Here is a 5526-nt window from a genome sequence, read left to right on the forward strand (position 1 = left end):
GCTGCAGTGGCAATGTGTTTTTTCCTCTGTGGTTAAATATTGATCTAGTATTTATATTCTGAATTGATTGCTGTGGACATATAAGCAATAAGTATTTTAACATGTTTCTCAACATAAAAGTATTGCTAATTTAAAAAATTAGATATATTATTATTATTTGTTAATCCTCACCTGCGGATATTTTTTCCATTGATTTTCAGAGAGAGTGGAAGGGAGTGGGGAGTGGGGAAGAGAGAGAAAGAGAGAGAAACATCAATTCAAGTGAGACACATCAATCAGTTGCCTCGCGCACATGCCTGGACCAGGGCCAGTATCAAACCTGCAACCCAGCTACATGCCCTTCACCAAGAATCAAACCCGAGACTCTTCAGTGCTCCAGCTGACGCTCTAACCACTGAGCAATGCCAGCCAGGGCTAGACATATATTTTAATATGCTTTCCAGAATAAATTTTACCATTTTTAAAAAATGTAAGTATTGGCCCTAAATTAAAAAAAAAAACAATTTTTATTGATTTCCGAGAGGAAGGCAGAGGGAGGAAGAGAGAGAGAAAGAGAAACAACAATGATGAGAGAGAATCATTGATTGGCTGCCTCCTGCATGCTCCACACTGGGACTGGGAATCGAACCGTGACCTCCTGGTTCATAGGTCAATGCTCAACCACTGAGCGACACTGGCTGGTCAAAAAAATGTAAGTATTTTTGGCCCTAAATTTTAAGGACTAGACTTGGGAAATATTTTCTAGTCTGGAGGTAATGAGTAAAGTATAAATTTTTAATATTTTTAAAGAGTCAATCTATATCAACCCTATTAGGTAAGGATGGTGAGGGAAGAGAGAGAGATAATTATTTAGTTTTGAAGTAGTTAAAAGTAGTTGGATATGGTTGTGTCTGAGTTGTATTCATACTATCTCAAGCAAAATAATGACTATGTAAAAACAAAGTAATGAATAAATCAGGGAAGTGTATTCTCACCAACTGATTCAAGTGTCTGCTTTATTTGTTAGCAAATAACAAATGGGGAGATCATTCCACCTTTTCTGTTTATAAGGAGGTGTTTATTAATTCTCCATGGGTCTCTTATGTTTCTGTATGTCTTGCAAGTGTAGGTATGACTGCCTTTACTCCGGAATATTTCTCAATGATGTTTGTATGGTGGAGAATATAGAGAAGAGATAGTGTCCCATCCCAGGAAAAACGGCAGGTTTGCTCAGAGCCTTGCAAAATAGAGAATGTCCTCTTCTGGAGCAAAGGGCACTAGAAAAAATTTGGGTTCCCTGTGCGCAGGGTTCCTCTCCTGTACTGCAACCTTCCGTATGCACTGGCATCACTCGGCTCTTTGCATTGTCTTGTGGGAAGTGGGGCTGAGGACCAGAACAACAAAACGAGACTTTGGCTGTTGCCCTGAGTGATGAAGTCCTTTGTTTCTGACCCTGGAATCTCATGTCTTCTGCCACACCCCCAAAGCTGCGCCAGACTTAACTTGTTAGGCTGCAAGTAGGGTAAAGTCTCAGACCCTTCACAGTTCTTGCCAGTTGTGGTGATAAGGATGGCATGCTGACAGAGACATGGTCTGCTGGACGATGAAGGATGGTGGCCCACAGGCCAGTGAGAGATGAGACAACTCCCTGGCACCCAGTAATAAATGCTCTTGCCCAAGTATTAGGTTGATTAGGGTAATAAGGGCGATACCTGTATCCTGCTTGTTAAAGATTAGAGGCTGAGCAATGAGAGGTAGGATTGAAATAAGCTGCCTAAATGGTGCCTTAGGGGTTCACTCTTCTCTGGGCAGGTAGAAGTAGGAATCCTATATAATAAAAGCCTAATATGCAAATCAACTGAATGGTGGAACTACTAGCAGAACGACCGCACTGACCACCAGGGGGCAGACGCTCAATGCAGGAGCTGCCCCCAGCCCACAGGCCAGCCCTGCAGAGGGAGGCGACCAGTGGCGGGTGGTGCCAGGCTGGCCAAGGCGGGTGCCAGCGGGGGTCCCCCTGATCACCAGCCAGGCCTAGGGACCCTACCCATGCATGAATTTTGTGCATCGGGTCTCTAGTCTTATTATAATGGGACAACTCTGAAGACAATGTGACTGGCTGCGAAGCCAAAGAATCCCCAAAACTGAAATAGATGGCATCTGCAGTGAGGGACAAGTTATTCAATACAGACCTTTGCGTGGTCTGAAATCACGTTCATTAGGGTGAACCGTTAGTGGGTGGCCACCGACAGTGAATGCAAAGCCTTGCTTATTGGCTCAGATCTCTCTCTCCCTTTGTGCTCCCTTCTCGCTCCTCTTCTCCCCTGGCCTCACTTTCATTAAGGAGAAAGGTGATTAAGGGTGAGGCCCGATAACACCTGCCTGAGGATGCTGGGGGCACTTTGTAGAGGGGAGAGATTCAAACTTTTATCACTCTGTTGGTTACAGCCACTCGAGTCATTATCCTATCAAGTCCTGTGGGAGGAGTGGGCACCAGAATCCAACTCTTGGAGTTTGGGCAATTTCTGCAACGGAGCAAGGAAATAAATGTGACCTTGTTGGGTGGAGACCGCTGGGCCTATTCAGTGTGCTACTGTTGTAGCTTCCACTGATGATTGTACGCAGGAGTCCTTGAATCATGTTATTTTATTTAATGTTGTTTCACTACGACCTTATGAGAAAAAGTAATGGAGTCCCAGCAGGGGTCACTGTCTGTGTGGAGTTAGTACCTTCTCCCCATGTCTGCGTGGGTTTTCTCCAAGGAGTCCTGTTTCCTCCCACATCCCGAAGATGAGCATGAGGTGAATAGCGTGTCTATGTTGTCCGTCTCAGTGAGAGTGGTGGGTGTGAGTGGCCCCGCGGGGGAAGGGCATCCTGTTCAGGATGGGGTCCTGCCTTGCGTCCTGAGTTGCCAGGACAGGCTGCAGTCACCTGACCCTGAAATGAAATAAGTGGGTTGGAAAATAATTATTTTACTTCCTAAAAATGTTATTTTTATTTTACTTGTTTTTATTCATCTTTCTAAAATGTATATATAGCTCACATCTATGTAATGTTTAATATTAGAAGTATTTTGGGTATTTATTTTTGGGACCAGAAGTATGCCATAGGGAACTTAATTTATATCAATTAGCCTGTGGGAAAATTGGTTTTGTTATATGTTGTTTCGCTTAAAGTTGCAGTTCCCAAGAATCTATTGATGACGTTAAGTGAGAGCTTAGTGTAATTGGAATCAATGTTTACATGTCTGTACTATGAATGCTTGTAAGTACCAGGTGAATTTAGAGAATGCATCTCTTCCCAAATAATACTACATCCCCACAACCCTAATGACCCCTTTGGGCTACAAGTCTCTGTGACTAATGGTTTATCCAATTAGAGTCTGGCAAAAAGAGGCATCCTCCGTGTGAGGTGCTTCTTGGGTACTTGGGAATCCTTGGGCCGCTGGCTCCCCTTTTGAAAAGCAGCTATTAACCTGCCACTGGACTGTTCTTGAAACTGACCCATGGAGGCCTTGCCACTCTTCGGCATGATAGTCCCATTTGGGGCAGATCAACCAGACTTACCCAAACAAGGCTGGGAGGTCCAAACAAGCCTCACTGGCAAGTGGAAATGCCATATCGCAGAAGGCACCTGAGCTGCTCAGCTTGCCACGAAGAAGTGGCAGCTTCGCTCAGGGCTATTTATCTCTTGTTCCGCTGCCTGAAGCAAAACTGTTGGCTCAATGGGGACCTCAGTTTGCAGAGATTACCCTCAGTGCAGGGGCCCACTTCACGGACAGTTTGGCTAGGCTAAGCTTAACCCTGATGTTCCCGCTGAGCTTCTGCTGCGGTTGAGCTTCAGTACCAGCTTTGCAGAACCAAACATGGGCAGGATTGATCCATTCACTGTGCAAAACTCAAGGCTGTTCTCACAGCCCTGGCCAATACTCCTCTTGATAAAACTTGTATATTTGCCCGGCCGGCGTGGCTCAGTGGTTGAGCGTCGACCTATGAACCAGGAGGTCACGGTTCGATTCCTGGTCAGGGCACATGCCTGTGTTGTGGGCTCGATCCCCAGTGTGTGGGGTGTGAAGGAGGCAGCTTATCAATGATTCTCTCTCATCATTGATATTTCTATCTCCCTCTTCCCGTCCTCTCTAAAAAAAAAAAAATATATATATATATATATATATATATATATATATATATATATATATATATAAAACCTTGTATATTTACTGACCATTTGGGTGTAGCTAATGATCAGGTAGTTTGGTCTGCCACTTAGAAAAGTACAGATTGGTAGGTTAATGGCACCCTTCTTTGGGGCTGCCAAATATGACAAGTCACAGCTGCTGATCAAGTTCTCTGGGCCACTCGTGTAGATGCCCATAATAAGGGTCAGTTCTCTGGTGTCAAGCTGCTGTTCACAACAAGACTACGCTGCCCATTACTGCCTGGCTGCATCGTTGTCCTGGACATGGCAGCACACCCATCATCTTAGGCTCAGCACGAAGCTAAGGGTCCCATTTCTGACGCAGAGGCTATCACTGCAGCCAGACTTGTGACTGCTGCCGGAAGGGTTTCAGTGGGGGTGGGGTTGCATAGCATGGGCCTTCACTCCTACCTGCTTGCTCTTGGAAGATTGAATATATCAGACTGTTGACCTCCCCTGCTGTTGACACTATTTCAGCTTACGATATTGCTGTTCCAGCCTAATCAGCTAGTTCCAGCCTCTCTATTGTGGCCCTTGAAACAAATCTCTGTCATGTTTTCAGCTTTCTGGACCACCTATAGCTTGATGATGCTGTGCTTTTTATTACAAAAGCTGCTCAACAATGTGCTGATAGTGAAGTATTTGATGGACATGTCAGGCTCTCTAGCACTCACGGGCATGAGATACTGTTGAGTATTGGAATGGCCTCCTCAAACTAAATTCAGGTAGGTTTTAGACTCTAGCTTCCTCACCTCTTCCTGGCTCACACACTTGAATAAGGCACTTTGGTCGCTGACTATGGCTGTGCTCAGAAAAGGGATAATCTCCCAGCCATTTCCTGGTTAATGATCAAGATGATCTATTATTATTTTAAAAATTGGGATTTCTTCCTGACTGTTCCTGGGCATGATGATTTTCTGTTCATTCACGGCAGCTCTAGACGGGTAGGTTGGCAGCCCAGTCAAAAGGGGCCCTCAGGCTTTCGGATTGGCTCAGCCACCTGGATTCTTTTGTTGCATTGAGATAGCCCCGTATCATAAGGCTGATCACCACCTGATGAGTGCACCGCCTCGTGAGTCACGCAGTGGTTCATGCAGGCCAACGTGGGTGGCATAATGAGTTTCTGTAAGTTTTATAAAATGCCTTATCCCTCATGCACCTGACTCTTCTGAATGAAAGGTCTGGGTGTGAGTAGAGATTATTGGAAAAAAGGTGAAGTTACAGCTATTGGAATGGGACAAACTGATTTTGTAGTGATAGTGAGAGAACAACAACTCCAGCACCTGAGGTGAGAACACCTTAGACCAAAGATTTTCAACCTTTTTTTTATCTCATGGCACACATAAACCA

The sequence above is a fragment of the Cnephaeus nilssonii genome, assembly GCF_951640355.1.
Source record: "Cnephaeus nilssonii genome assembly, chromosome: 4".
In the NCBI taxonomy this organism is placed as follows: Eukaryota; Metazoa; Chordata; class Mammalia; order Chiroptera; family Vespertilionidae; genus Cnephaeus; species Cnephaeus nilssonii.